The sequence below is a fragment of the Aquarana catesbeiana genome, linkage group LG10 (assembly GCF_042186555.1).
Source record: "Aquarana catesbeiana isolate 2022-GZ linkage group LG10, ASM4218655v1, whole genome shotgun sequence".
Taxonomy (NCBI): Eukaryota; Metazoa; Chordata; class Amphibia; order Anura; family Ranidae; genus Aquarana; species Aquarana catesbeiana.
The window spans coordinates 3,694,842-3,709,809 of NC_133333.1; the positions used below are offsets into that span (position 1 = coordinate 3,694,842).

Consider the following 14,968-nt stretch of genomic DNA (forward strand, 5'->3'; position numbering starts at 1 on the left):
GATGTGTACAGACCAGTAACTGACCACTAATCCTCCTGATGTGTACAGACCAGTAACTGACCACTAATCCCCCCGATGTGTACAGACCAGTAACTGACCACTAAGCTTCCCGATGTGTACAGACCAGTAACTGACCACTAATCCCCCCCGATGTGTACAGACCAGTAACTGACCACTAATCCCCCCGATGTGTACAGACCAGTAACTGACCACTAAGCCCCCTGATGTGTACAGACCAGTAACTGACCACTAAGCCCCCTGATGTGTACAGACCAGTAACCGACCACTAAGCCTCCCGATGTGTACAGACCAGTAACTGACCACTAAGCTTCCCGATGTGTACAGACCAGTAACTGACCACTAAGCCTCCCGATGTGTACAGACCAGTAACTGACCACTAATCCCCCCGATGTGTACAGACCAGTAACTGACCACTAAGACTCCCGATGTGTACAGACCAGTAACTGACCACTAAGCCCCCTGATGTGTACAGACCAGTAACCGACCACTAATCCTCCTGATGTGTACAGACCAGTAACTGACCACTAATCCCCCCGATGTGTACAGACCAGTAACTGACCACTAAGCTTCCCGATGTGTAAAGACCAGTAACTGACCACGGAACTTTACACATAACAACTTGATAAAAAATAATGTTCTTTAGCAAGGAACATACAGTACATTCCATATGTAAAAAAGAAAAAAAATTACTGCGCTATTTAAATAATAAAACGTGCAACAAAACAGCAACTTCCTGTGAAATACGCACAGTAGAAAGCAACTATCAAAAATAAGTTAGTACGGGGGGCGGTTAGTTCCCCCCATTAGTACGGGGGGCGGTTAGTTCCCCCCATTAGTACGGGGGGCGGTTAGTTCCCCCCATTAGTACGGGGGGCGGTTAGTTCCCCCCATTAGTAGGGGGTGCGGTTAGTTCCCCCCATTAGTACGGGGGGCGGTTAGTTCCCCCCATTAGTACGTCGGGCGGTTAGTTCCCCCCATTAGTACGGAGGGTGGTTAGTTCCCCCCATTAGTACGTCGGGCGGTTAGTTCCCCCCATTAGTACGTCGGGCGGTTAGTTCCCCCCATTAGTACGGGGGGCGGTTAGTTCCCCCCATTAGTACGGGGGGCGGTTAGTTCCCCCCATTAGTACGGGGGGCGGTTAGTTCCCCCCATTAGTACGGGGGGCGGTTAGTTCCCCCCATTAGTAGGGGGTGCGGTTAGTTCCCCCCATTAGTACGGGGGGCGGTTAGTTCCCCCCATTAGTACGTCGGGCGGTTAGTTCCCCCCATTAGTACGGAGGGTGGTTAGTTCCCCCCATTAGTACGTCGGGCGGTTAGTTCCCCCCATTAGTACGTCGGGCGGTTAGTTCCCCCCATTAGTACGGGGGGCGGTTAGTTCCCCCCATTAGTACGGAGGGTGGTTAGTTCCCCCCATTAGTACGGAGGGTGGTTAGTTCTCCCCATTAGTACGGAGGGTGGTTAGTTCCCCCCATTAGTACGGAGGGCGGTTAGTTTCCCCCATTAGTACAGAGGGTGGTTAGTTCCCTCCATTAGTACGGGAGGGCGGTTAGTTCCCCCCATTAGTACGGAGGGTGGTTAGTTCCCCCCATTAGTACGGAGGGTGGTTAGTTCCCCCCATTAGTACGGAGGGTGGTTAGTTCCCCCCATTAGTACAGGAGGGCGGTTAGTTTCCCCCATTAGTACAGAGGGTGGTTAGTTCCCCCCATTAGTACGGGAGGGCGGTTAGTTCCCCCCATTAGTACGGAGGGTGGTTAGTTCCCCCCATTAGTACGGAGGGTGGTTAGTTCCCCCCATTAGTACGGGAGGGCGGTTAGTTCCCCCCATTAGTACGGGAGGGCGGTTAGTTCCCCCCATTAGTACGGAGGGTGGTTAGTTCCCCCCATTAGTACGGAGGGTGGTTAGTTCCCCCCATTAGTACGGAGGGTGGTTAGTTCCCCCCATTAGTACGGGAGGGCGGTTAGTTCCCCCCATTAGTACGGGAGGGCGGTTAGTTCCCCCCATTAGTACGGGAGGGCGGTTAGTTCCCCCCATTAGTACGGGAGGGCGGTTAGTTCCCCCCATTAGTAGGGGGTGCGGTTAGTTCCCCCCATTAGTAGGGGGTGCGGTTAGTTCCCCAGATTAGTAGGGGGTGCGGTTAGTTCCCCCCATTAGTACAGAGGGTGGTTAGTTCCCCCCATTAGTACAGAGGGTGGTTAGTTCCCCCCATTAGTACGGGGTGCGGTTAGTTCCCCCCATTAGTACAGGTGCGGTTAGTTCTCCCCCATTAGTATGGGGGGCAGTTAGTTCTGTCACCATTAGAACAGGGCGTGGTCTGTTCTCCCTCATTAGAGCAGGGTACGGTTAGTTCTCCCCCCATTCAATTGGCAGTCGTCGGTGTTGGCAAGGCATGGAGGGTTAATGACTGGAATGTACGGCTGGCTCTGGTCCTATCAGAGGAAGGATCTGTTTACCCATCAGAAGGTAACCTAGCAGCCGGTCACCTGCCTGGGGACATCAGAAGCCTGTTGTCATCTCTCTGGGGACGGATCCAGGGGCACAGCGCAGCTTGCAGGCTTCTCTGTTTGGGATACAAATATTTCTCATGTTTGGTATATTTTGTGCCTCTGGATCCAGGCAGGTGAGGAACTCTCCAAACCAAACATGGCAGGTGGGGGGCGCTCACACATCTGTCTGTAGGAGTGTTAAATGTCCACCCAACTTCCTATCCTTCATTCCTCATTGTACCATCATCCCCCCCTGTCCCCTATAGAAGAGGGATGTATGGCTAGATGTGATCTGTGTGGTGTTGGGTGAGGGGGGTGATATAGCGGACATTGCCCCCTATAGAAGAGGGATGTATGGATAGATGTGATCTGTGTGGTGTTGGATGAGGGGGGTCATATAGCAGACATTGTCCCCTATAGAAAAGAGATGTATGGATAGATGTGATCTGTGCGGTGTTGGGTGAGGGGGGTCATATAGCGGACATTGTCCCCTATAGAAGGGGGATGTATGAGTAGATGTGATCTGTGCGGTGTTGGGTGAGGGGGTCATATAGCAGACATTGTCCCCTGTAGAAGAGGGATGTATGGATAGATGTGATCTGTGTGGTGTTGGGTGAGGGGGGGTCATATAGCGGACATTGACCCCTATAGAAGAGAGATGTATAGATAAATGTGATCTGTGCGGTGTTGGATGAGGGGAGTCATATAGCGGACATTGTCCCCTGTAGAAGAGGGATGTATGGATAGATGTGATCTGTGTGGTGTTGGGTGAGGGGGTGATATAGAGGACATTGTCCCCTATAGAAGAGGGATTTATGGATAGATGTGATCTGTGTGGTGTTGGGTGAGGGGGGTGATATAGCGGACATTGTCCCCTATAGAAGAGGGATGTATGGATAGATGTGATCTGTGTGGTGTTGGGTGAGGGGGGTGATATAGCGGACATTGTCCCCTATAGAAGGGGGGTGTGTGGATAGATGTGATCTGTGCGGTGTTGGGTGAGGGGGGGTCATATAGCGGACATTGTCCCCTATAGAAGAGGGATGTATGGATAGATGTGATCTGTGCGGTGTAGGGTGAGGCGGGTGATATAACGGACATTGTCCCCTATAGAAGAGGGATGTATGGATAGATGTGATCTGTGCGGTGCTGGGTGAGGGGGGGTCATATAGCGGACATTGCCCCCTATAGAAGGGGGATGTATAGATAGATGTGATATGTGCGGTGTTGGGTGAGGGGGGGAGGTCATATAGCGGACATTGCCCCCTATAGAAGGGGGATGTATAGATAGATGTGATCTTGCGGTGTTGGGGGTCATATAGCAGACATTGTCCCCTATAGAAGGGGGGTGTATGGATAGATGTGATCTGTGTGGTGTTAGGTGAGGGGGGTGATATAGCGGACATTGTCCCCTATAGAAGAGGGATGTATGGATAGATGTGATCTGTGCGGTGTTGGATGAGGGGGGGGATATAGCGGACATTGTCCCCTATAGAAGAGGGATGTATGGATAGATGTGATCTGTGCGGTGTTGGGTGGGGTCATATAACGGACATTGTCCCCTATAGAAGGGGGGTGTATAGATAGATGTGATCTGTGCGGTGTTGGGTGGGGGGGTGATATAACGGACATTGTCTCCTATAGAAGAGGGATGTATGGATAGATGGGATCTGTGCGGTGTTGGGTGGGGTCATATAGCGGACATTGTCCCCTATAGAAGGGGTATGGATAGATGTGATGTGTTGTGTGAGGGGGGTGATATAACGGACATATAGCGGACATTGTCCCCTATAGAAGGGGTGTGTATGGATAGATGTGATGTGTTGTGTGAGGGGGTGATATAACGGACATTGTCCCTTATAGAAGGGGGGTATATGGATAGATGTGATCTGTGTGGTGTTGGGGGGGTCATATAGCGGACATTGTCCCCTATAGAAGGGGGGTGTATGGATAGATGTGATGTGTTGTGTGAGGGGGTGATATAACGGACATTGTCCCCTATAGAAGGGGGTGTATGGATAGATGTGATCTGTGCGGTGTTGGGGGGTCATATAGCGGATATTGTCCCCTATAGAAGAGGGATGTATGGATAGATGTGATCTGTGCGGTGTTGGGTGGGGTCATATAACGGACATTGTCCCCTATAGAAGGGGGGTGTATAGATAGATGTGATCTGTGCGGTGTTGGGTGGGGGGGTGATATAACGGACATTGTCCCCTATAGAAGAGGGATGTATGGATAGATGGGATCTGTGCGGTGTTGGGTGGGGTCATATAGTGGACATTGTCCCCTATAGAAGGGGTGTGTATGGATAGATGTGATGTGTTGTGTGAGGGGGGTGATATAACGGACATATAGCGGACATTGTCCCCTATAGAAGGGGTGTGTATGGATAGATGTGATCTGTGTGGTGTTGGGTGGGGTCATATAACGGACATTGTCCCCTATAGAAGGGGGATGTATAGATAGATGTGATCTGTGCAGTGTTGGATGAGGGGGTCATATAGCGGACATTTCCCCCTATAGAAGAGGGATGTATGGATAGATGTGATGTGTTGTGTGAGGGGGGTGATATAACGGACATTGTCCCCTATAGAAGGGGGGTGTATGGATAGATGTGATCTGTGTGGTGTTGGGGGGGTGATATAGCGGACATTGCCCCCTATAGAAGGGGGATGTATGGATAGATGTGATATGTGCGGTGTTGGGTGCGGGGGGTCATATAGCGGACATTGCCCCCTATAGAAGGGGGATGTATAGATAGATGTGATCTGTGCGGTGTTGGGGGTCATATAGCAGACATTGTCCCCTATAGAAGGGGGATGTATAGATAGATGTGATCTGTGCGGTGTTGGGGGTCATATAGCAGACATTGTCCCCTATAGAAGGGGGATGTATAGATAGATGTGATCTGTGCGGTGTTGGGTGAGGGGGGTGATATAGGGGACATTGTCCCCTATAGAAGGGGGATGTATGGATAGATGTGATCTGTGCGGTGTTGGGTGAGGGGGTGATATAGCGGACATTGTCCCCTATAGAAGAGGGATGTATGGATAGATGTGATCTGTGCGGTGTTGGATGAGGGGGTTCATATAGCAGACATTGTCCCCTATAGAAGAGGGATGTATGGATAGATGTGATCTGTGCAGTGTTGGATGAGGGGGGGTCATATAGCGGACATTGTCCCCTATAGAAGGGGGATGTATAGATAGATGTGATCTGTGCGGTGTTGGATGAGGGGGGTGATATAGCGGACATTGTCCCCTATAGAAGGGGGATGTATAGATAGATGTGATCTGTGCAGTGTTGGGCGGTCATATAGCGGACATTGTCCCCTATAGAAGGGGGATGTATAGATGTGATCTGTGCGGTGTTGGATGAGGGGGGTGATATAGCGGACATTGCCTACTATAGAAGGGGGATGTATGGATAGATGTGGTCTGTGCGGTGTTGGATAAGGGGGTCATATAGCGGACATTGTCCCCTATAGAAGGGGGGGTGTATGGATAGATGTGATCTGTGCGGTGTTGGATGAGGGGGTCATATAGCGGACATTGTCCCCTATAGAAGAGGGATGTATAGATAGATGTGATATGTGTGGTGTTGGGTGAGGGGGGTCATATAGCAGACATTGTCCCCTATAGAAGGGGGGGTGTATGGATAGATGTGATCTGTGTGGTGTTGGGGGTCATATAGCGGACATTGTCCCCTATAGAAGGGGGGTGTATGGATAGATGTGATCTGTACGGTGTTGGATGAGGGGGTTCATATAGCAGACATTGTCCCCTATAGAAGAGGGATGTATGGATAGATGTGATCTGTGCAGTGTTGGATGAGGGGGGGGGTCATATAGCGGACATTGTCCCCTATAGAAGGGGGATGTATAGATAGATGTGATCTGTGCGGTGTTGGATGAGGGGGGTGATATAGCGGACATTGTCCCCTATAGAAGGGGGATGTATAGATAGATGTGATCTGTGCGGTGTTGGGGGTCATATAGCAGACATTGTCCCCTATAGAAGAGGGATGTATGGATAGATGTGATCTGTGCGGTGTTGGGCGGTCATATAGCGGACATTGTCCCCTATAGAAGGGGGATGTATGGATAGATGTGATATGTGCGGTGTTGGGTGAGGGGGGGTCATATAGCGGACATTGCCCCCTATAGAAGGGGGATGTATAGATAGATGTGATCTGTGCGGTGTTGGGGGTCATATAGCAGACATTGTCCCCTATAGAAGGGGGATGTATAGATAGATGTGATCTGTGCGGTGTTGGGGGTCATATAGCAGACATTGTCCCCTATAGAAGGGGGATGTATAGATAGATGTGATCTGTGCGGTGTTGGGTGAGGGGGGTGATATAGCGGACATTGTCCCCTATAGAAGGGGGATGTATGGATAGATGTGATCTGTGCGGTGTTGGGTGAGGGGGGTGATATAGCGGACATTGTCCCCTATAGAAGAGGGATGTATGGATAGATGTGATCTGTGCGGTGTTGGATGAGGGGGTTCATATAGCAGACATTGTCCCCTATAGAAGAGGGATGTATGGATAGATGTGATCTGTGCAGTGTTGGATGAGGGGGGGGGGTCATATAGCGGACATTGTCCCCTATAGAAGGGGGATGTATAGATAGATGTGATCTGTGCAGTGTTGGGCGGTCATATAGCGGACATTGTCCCCTATAGAAGAGGGATGTATGGATAGATGTGATCTGTGCGGTGCTGGGTGAGGGGGGGGTCATATAGCGGACATTGCCCCCTATAGAAGGGGGATGTATAGATAGATGTGATATGTGCGGTGTTGGGTGAGGGGGGGTCATATAGCGGACATTGCCCCCTATAGAAGGGGGATGTATAGATAGATGTGATCTGTGCGGTGTTGGGGGTCATATAGCAGACATTGTCCCCTATAGAAGGGGGGTGTATGGATAGATGTGATCTGTGTGGTGTTGGGTGAGGGGGGTCATATAGCGGACATTGTCCCCTATAGAAGGGGGATGTATGGATAGATGTGATCTGTGCGGTGTTGGATGAGGGGGGTGATATAGCGGACATTGTCCCCTATAGAAGGGGGTGTGTATGGATAGATGTGATCTGTGTGGTGTTGGGTGAGGGGGGTCATATAGTGGACATTGTCCCCTATAGAAGGGGGATGTATGGATAGATGTGATCTGTGCGGTGTTGGATGAGGGGGGTGATATAGCGGACATTGTCCCCTATAGAAGGGGGATGTATGGATAGATGTGATCTGTGCGGTGTTGGATGAGGGGGCTGATATAGCGGACATTGTCCCCTATAGAAGGGGGATGTATGGATAGATGTGATCTGTGCGGTGTTCGATGAGGGGGGTGATATAGCGGACATTGTCCCCTATAGAAGCGGGGTGTATGGATAGATGTGATCTGTGCGGTGTTGGATGAGGGGGCTGATATAGCGGACATTGTCCCCTATAGAAGGGGGATGTATGGATAGATGTGATCTGTGCGGTGTTGGATGAGGGGGGTCATATAGCAGACAATGTCCCCTATAGAAGGGGGATGTATGGATAGATGTGATCTGTGTGGTGTTGGGGGGGTCATATAGCGGACATTGTCCCCTATAGAAGGGGGGTATGGATAGATGTGATCTGTGCGGTGTTGGGCGGTCATATAGCGGACATTGTCCCCTATAGAAGGGGGATGTATGGATAGATGTGATCTGTGCGGTGTTGGGGGTCATATAGCGGACATTGTCCCCTATAGAATGGGGATGTATGGATAGATGTGATCTGTGCGGTGTTGGATGAGGGGTCATATAGCGGACATTGTCCCCTATATAAGGGGGATGTATGGGTAGATGTGATCTGTGCGGTGTTGGGCGGTCATATAGCGGACATTGTCCCCTATAGAAGGGGGATGTATAGATAGATGTGATCTGTGCGGTGTTGGGGGTCATATAGCAGACATTGTCCCCTATAGAAGGGGGGGTGTATGGATAGATGTGATCTGTGTGGTGTTGGGTGAGGGGGGTCATATAGCGGACATTGTCCCCTATAGAAGGGGGATGTATGGATAGATGTGATCTGTGCGGTGTTGGATGAGGGGGGTGATATAGCGGACATTGTCCCCTATAGAAGGGGGGGTGTATGGATAGATGTGATCTGTGTGGTGTTGGGTGAGGGGGTCATATAGCGGACATTGTCCCCTATAGAATGGGGATGTATGGATAGATGTGATCTGTGCGGTGTTGGGCGGTCATATAGCGGACATTGGCCCCTATATAAGGGGGATGTATGGATAGATGTGATCTGTGCGGTGTTGGGGGTCATATAGCGGACATTGTCCCCTATAGAATGGGGATGTATGGATAGATGTGATCTGTGCGGTGTTGGATGAGGGGTCATATAGCGGACATTGTCCCCTATATAAGGGGGATGTATGGGTAGATGTGATCTGTGCGGTGTTGGGCGGTCATATAGCGGACATTGTCCCCTATAGAAGGGGGATGTATAGATAGATGTCATCTGTGCGGTGTTGGGGGTCATATAGCAGACATTGTCCCCTATAGAAGGGGGATGTATAGATAGATGTCATCTGTGCGGTGTTGGCGGTCATATAGCGGACATTGTCCCCTATAGAAGGGGGATGTATGGATAGATGTGATCTGTGCGGTGTTGGATGAGGGGGGTGATATAGCGGACATTGTCCCCTATAGAAGGGGGGGTGTATGGATAGATGTGATCTGTGTGGTGTTGGGTGAGGGGGTCATATAGCGGACATTGTCCCCTATAGAATGGGGATGTATGGATAGATGTGATCTGTGCGGTGTTGGGCGGTCATATAGCGGACATTGTCCCCTATAGAAGGGGGATGTATGGATAGATGTGATCTGTGCGGTGTCAGTAGAGGAGGGGCCCCGGGCTCCGGGGAGAGGAGGGTGTTGGCCATTGTTGTCACTACAAACAGAAATGTTTCATTTGTAGATAGAGAGGAGGCGGCTGCCGGGGTCTGGCCTGGACCAGCTGCTGTCTATTGTCCTGGAGAGCCTCTGATTGGAGGACATTGTGAGATTATCGCCATAAAGAGAGAGCGAGCGAAGGACACCGCAGACAATGTGCCTGAAATACAACCTGCACCCTCTTCCCGGTGAGATATACTTCATTATTATTATTATTATTATTATTATTCAGGATTTATAGAGAGACAGCAGATTGTACAGAGCTTTACAACATGAGTGCAGACAGTACAGTCACCATACAATACAATACAGGAGGGAGAGATACAGAGAGATACAGTGTATATACTGTACATTGTGTGTATATGGGGGAGGGGGGATTCTGTGGTGTGGAGGGTGTCTGGGGGGGGGGGGGGGTAATATGAGGACTGAGAAAATCATAGATTCATTATATAATGTACATCTTACCAAGCTGGGTGAGCCTTATTATATGTTTTATATAGTATATACTGTATACTTTTATTATGGGGCCGGCTGGATATTATGTGTATATTATGGGGCATAATATCACTTTTTCTCCTATTATTATTATTTATAAAGCTCCAAAGGGCCAATCTCTTTTCAAATACAATCTCTGAATAAGTTGGGGCTCCATCATGCAGGGGGGAGCGGGACTGGCTTGGTGTGATTGGGCACCGTGTGCCGGCTGTTCCTTTGTATTATATGAACACAATGCAGTATTATTATTATTATTGTGAACGGAGATCTTCAGCCTGTTCTGTCTCTCCCGTATTTCATTTCGGCCGCTAGCGGGGCGCTTTTAACCTCCCAAAAAAAGGGTTAAAAATCCAGTTTTGCAACGATTTTAAAGCACTTTTTCGGGCTCTTTGAAAGCGCTGCCCATTCATTCCAATAGGCAGGGCATTTTGGGAGCGCTAACAATCCACCCCAAAGATGCTGCTTGCAGGACTTTTCATAACGTCCCACAAGCGCACTGCCCGTGTGTGAAAAGTCACACTGGAATGAATGGGAGGCGGTTTTCAGGTGCTTAGCAGAGGCTATTTCCAGCGCTAAATGCCTGAAAACCGCCCCAGTGTGAAAGGGGTCTAAGTGAAAATGTCCAAATTGGGCCCAAAGTGTCAATATTTTGTGTGGCCACCATTATTTTCCAGCACTGCCTTAACCCTCTTGGGCATGGAGGTCACCAGAGCTTCACAGGTTGTCACTGGAGTCCTCTTCCCCTCCCCCATGATGACATCACAGAGCTGGTGGATGTTAGAGACCTTGCGCTCCTCCACCTTCCGTTTGAGGATGCCCCACAGATGATCAATAGGGTTTAGGTCTGGAGACATGCTTGGCCAGTCCATCACCTTTACCCTCAGCTTCTTTAGCAAGGCAGTGGTGGTCTTGGAGGTGTGTTTGGGGTGGTTATCATGTTGGAATACTGCCCTGCGGTCCAGTCTCTGAAGGGAGGGGATCATGCTCTGCTTCAGTATATCACAGTACATGTTGGCATTCATGGTTCCCTCAGTGATCTGTAGCCCCCCAGTGCCGGCAGCACTCATGTACCCCCAGATCATGACACTCCCACCACCATGCTTGACTGTAGACAAGACACACTTGTCTTTGTCCTCCTCACCTGGTTGCCCCCACACACGCTTGTCACCATCTGAACCAAATACGTTTATCTTGGTCTCATCAGACCACAGGACATGGTTCCAGTAATCCATGTCCTTAGTCTGCTTGTCTTCAGCAAACTGTTTGTGGACTTTCTTGCGCATCATCTTTAGACGAGGCTTCCTTCTTGGATGACAGCCATGCAGACCAATTTGATGCAGTGTGCGGCGTATGGTCTGACCACTGACAGGCTGACCCCCCCACCCCTACAACCTCTGCAGCAATGCTGGCAGCACTCATACGTCTATTTCCCAAAGACAACCTCTGGATATGACGCTGAGCACGTGACCTCAACTTCTTTGGTGGACCATGGCGAGGCCTGTTCTGAGTGGAACCTGTCCTGTTATACCGCTGTATGGTCTTGGCCACCGTGCTGCAGATCAGTTTCAGGGTCTTGGCAATCTTCTTATAGCCCAGGCCATCTTTATGTAGAGCAACTATTCTTTTCTTCAGATCCTCAGATAGTTCTTTGCCATGAGGTGCCATGTTGAACTTCCAGTGACCAGTATGAGAGAGTGAGAGCGATAATGCCAAATTTAACACACCTGCTCCCCATTCACACCTGAGACCTTGTAACACTAACGAGTCACATGACACCGGGGAGGGAAAATGGCTAATTGGGCCCAATTTGGAGATTTTCACTTAGGGGTGTACTGACTTTTGTTGCCAGCGGTTTAGACATTAATGGCTGTGTGTTGAGTTATTTTGAGGGGACAGCAAATTTACACTGTTATACAAGCTGTACACTCACTACTTTACATTGTAGACAAGTGTCATTTCTTCAGTGTTGTCACATGAAAAGATGGAAGAAAAGATTTACACAAATGTGACAGAGGTGTACTTACTTTTGTGAGATACTGTAGATCATAGCACCAATGCGCTCATCAATATAAAGGCAGACAGTACAGTCACAATACAGTTAAACAGGATTAGGAGGGTCCTGACCATGATGGCTTACAATCTAAAATGAGGGCATGTGGTCCAAAAGCTAATAACTGAGGGAATGAGTTACTGAAGAAAGTAAAAGTTCAGTTGATGGATGGAGGTGGGATAGGCTTCCTCAAAGATATGGGCTTTTAGCATAAGAGATAGCCGGGCAGATGGGGGCAGGGAGTTCCAGAGGAATGGAGATGCTCTGGAGAAGTCCTGGGGGTGAGCATGGGAGGAGTGGGTAGGGAATCAAGATGGGAGAGACTCTAGAGAAGTCCTAGAGGTAAGTATGGGAGGATGTGTAGGGAGCTCCAGAGAATAGCAGAGGTTGTGGAGCAGTCCTGAAGTTGAGTACAGGAGTAGGTGTAGCGAGGGATTGGCAGAGAGGGGTGAAGGATACTAAGCAGAATCCAGCAGTGGGGGGATAGGCAGAGTTGGGGTGGGGGACACTGAATGGAAGCCAGTGGGGGGATTGGCAGAGGAGGGTGGAGAACACTGAATGGAGGCCAATGGGGGGATTGGCGGAGATGGGTGAAGGACAGTAAATGGAGGCCAGTGGGGAGATTGGCAGGACAGGAGGCGGTGGAGGACACTGAATAGAGACCAGTGGAGGGATTGGCAAAGAGGGGTGGAGGACACTAAATGGAGGCCAGTGGGGGATGGGCAGAGAAGGGTGGAGGACACTGAATGGAGGCCAGTGGAGGGGTTGGCAGAGAGGGGTGGAGGACACTGAATGGAGGGATAGGCAGAGAGGGGTGGAGGACACTGCATGGAAGCCAGTGGAGGGATTGGCAGAGAGGGGTGGAGGACACTGAATGGAGGGATTGGCAGAGAGGGGTGGAGGACACTGAATGGAGGGATTGGCAGAGAGGGGTGGAGGACACTGAATGGAGGGATTGGCAGAGAGGGGTGGAGGACACTGAATGGAGGACAGTGGGGGGATTGGTGGGACGGGGGGGGGGGGGGTCTGACACTGAAGATTAGGAAGGTGGATGAGTCTGGCCTCATTGTTAATATATTTTTTCTTTTTCAGAGTGTGAGCCCTGTGACTGCGCCTCCAGACACCGTGCCATGGCCGCCGCCCACCACACCTTCCTGATAGACTGTGACACCGGAGTGTGTATTTGCCTCAGTGGATACCCCAGCGGTCAAAGCTCCTCCTCCTCCCAGGCCTCCAGAACCCCCATGACCAGAAGCCTCCTGAGGACCTGTCTCAGCAACTGTGTGAAGGAGCAACCGATGGACGCAGAGCAGACTCCGCCCCACACACCACGGCAATCCTCTGCAAAGCGCAAAATGTCTTCTGTCACTCCGCCCAAAGCGAGACAGGGAACACTCCTTGGAGGGCAGACAGACCTGGGCAGTTCCCTGGTAGGCTCTCTGAAGAGAGGTCTATGGAGGCTGACCTCCTGCCTACACTGACTGCTCATAGAACATTACAAACCTAAAGGGGCACTCCGCCTTAAGCTATGTTTAGCTTGATGCTTTGTACAATCCTCAAGTTACTTTTATTAAACTCATTGTTTCTTCCAGCAGTGTTTTCTTATGTAGAGAGAGAATAGATCTGCACCCCAGCCAGTGTGGGGAGGAGGGGTATAACTACAGACCATGGGGCCCCAAAGCAAGATTCCGATGGGGCTCCCTGGTGACCTCTCTGCTGTCACTGTGTCAGGGCACCAATGGCAGACGAAGGACTCTAGGACTAAGGATGAGTTCAGGCGTGTTCGCAACCCGCACGTGCAGAGCACACCAGGTAGTCGGCACTGCACAGCGATAATCACAGGCAGACATTCCTCGATCTCACAGCTCTGTGCAGTGCCGAACACGCCTGAGCTCATCCTTATCTAGGACCCAGCAACTGTCAGGACACCAACGGTAGGAGAAGGGCTCTAGGACCCAGTATCTACTATCACGTACCTGGTGCTGGAGGCCAATGGAGAGAGGGCTTCCCTTGCGGCTAAGTTCCAGACTCCCCTGCAAGGGAGAACCGGAGTAGTCAGTCTCAAAAGTAGCAGGGGTCGCCTGTGATGTTGTTTGCAGAGGAACTCAGAAGATTATCTGATGTGCTAAGTAGTGGCTGCAGACAGGTGGCCCCTGTGAGCCATGGCCGGTCTGTAGTAGCACTGAGACACTGGGAAGTCAGTTCGAGCCAGGAGGATAACAGAGCAGGCAAGGTCAGAGGGGAGCCGAGGTCAGACACAGGAAAACAGAAGAGAATAGTCAAGGACAAGCCAGGACAGTAGCAGAGAACTTTCAGGAACACGGTACAAGCTGAAGATTAATCAGCAAATTCAGCCACTGACAGACTTCCTTATGAAGGCCCATGTGAAGTGCTGGTAGAAATGCTGGGTCCTAGAGCCTTTCTCCTGCCATTGGTGTCCTGACAGATGCAGGGTCCTAGAGTCCTTCTCCTGCCATTGGTGTCCTGACAGATGATGGGTCCTAGAGTCCTTCTCCTGCCATTGGTGTCCTAACAGATGATGGGTCCTAGAGTCCTTCTCCTGCCATTGGTGTCCTGACAGACGATGGGTCCTAGAGTCCTTCTCCTGCCATTGGTGTCCTGACAGATGCTGGGTTCTAGAGTCCTTCTCCTGCCATTGGTGTCCTAACAGATGATGGGTCCTAGAGTCCTTCTCCTGCCATTGGTGTCCTGACAGATGATGGATCCTAGAGTCCTTCTCCTGCCATTGGTGTCCTGACAGATGCTGGGTTCTAGAGTCCTTCTCCTACCATTGGTGTCCTGACAGACGATGGGTCCTAGAGTCCTTCTCCTGCCATTGGTGTCCTGACAGACGATGGGTCCTAGAGTCCTTCTCCTGCCATTGGTGTCCTGACAGATGATGGATCCTAGAGTCCTTCTCCTGCCATTGGTGTCCTGACAGATGATGGGTCCTAGAGTCCTTCTCCTACCATTGGTGTC

At 50.6% G+C, this 14,968-nt stretch overlaps 1 long non-coding RNA gene across 3 annotated transcripts; it reads left to right on the top strand.

Annotated features, from left to right (window-relative positions):
* Positions 1–2,488: 2,488 nt before the first annotated feature.
* Positions 2,489–13,580, top strand: LOC141109774 (uncharacterized). 3 transcript variants are annotated; one of them, XR_012236184.1, is made up of 3 exons: positions 2,489–2,637; positions 9,470–9,632; positions 13,082–13,580. It is a non-coding gene; the product is annotated as an uncharacterized lncRNA (long non-coding RNA). The 3 variants fall into 3 exon arrangements; XR_012236186.1 differs by having other exon boundaries at positions 2,497–2,667; positions 9,474–9,632; XR_012236185.1 differs by having other exon boundaries at positions 2,498–2,667.
* Positions 13,581–14,968: the final 1,388 nt, after the last annotated feature.